Below are 968 nucleotides of genomic sequence, written 5' to 3' on the forward strand. Positions count from 1 at the left end.
AAATGTAAATATAATGTAAATGTAAATAACTAAACTAAATAGAAATTTTAAAACAAACCCCAAATCAAATAAATAAGTAACACAAATAAAATAAATCTCTTCATATAAACAAACAAAGGCTTTGTCTGTGCTCTTAACATTTAAAATTAGATGCAACCACTGCATTTTAATCATGATCCAAACAAAGATGCTGCATACATGCAACATGAGCAGATTTTAATCTAAATTAGATTGTATAGTTTTGAAATTTGAAGCAAAAACAGAATGATTTGACAGTTTTGTGAAACTATACATAAAAAATATCTGCATGAAACCGAAACAGCAGACGAGCTGAATGAGACGCAGATGCACTCTCTGCCAGCAGGCGGCGCTTAAAGAGGTTCCTGGTTTCTGCTGTAAACACAGCAGCGCTGCACTTATGAACTTTAATATGCATTATACAGAGGCAAGATGAATAGAAAAAATACCATCTAAACTTTTCTAAAGACAGTAAGTTCCCCTCAGACATGTATTCATATAAACTCCTACCCCTAAATGAATCGCGATTTGTTTAGCATCTCAACCAATTTGAATCGTCACATATTTTTATCGATTTTCAACCGGCTCGCGGTTAATCGTTACATCCCTAACCGGAACTCTCCGTTTTATAATATAAGTTATATATGTAATTTTATTCTAATTTTTCAAATTATTATATTCATAATGCAATTATAATCTCGGTATAATAGTAATAATAATAATATTTTTACAAATGCATTATTGTTGTTAATAATAGTATAGTTTATAATATGCTATTATTATAGGTTGACTGTTATCATTTTATATATTTAATAAAAATATATTTATAATTTTATAAAATATTTTAATAATGATTATACATTTGTGTGTGTTCTGTATTATAATATTAATTAATATATTATTGATAATAATATTGTGTTTGTTATAATTTGACTTTATTTGATTACTAC

At 27.1% G+C, this 968-nt stretch overlaps 1 protein-coding gene across 3 annotated transcripts in view; it reads left to right on the forward strand.

Moving 5' to 3' along the window:
• Window positions 1-968, forward strand: part of LOC107551874 (protein IWS1 homolog) — a 20,906-nt gene that overhangs the window by 2,346 nt on the left and 17,592 nt on the right. The gene's annotated exons all lie outside the window — the stretch shown is intronic.

This window comes from Sinocyclocheilus grahami, unplaced genomic scaffold (assembly GCF_001515645.1).
Source record: "Sinocyclocheilus grahami isolate Dianchi unplaced genomic scaffold, SAMN03320097.WGS_v1.1 scaffold436.1, whole genome shotgun sequence".
Taxonomy (NCBI): domain Eukaryota; kingdom Metazoa; phylum Chordata; class Actinopteri; order Cypriniformes; family Cyprinidae; genus Sinocyclocheilus; species Sinocyclocheilus grahami.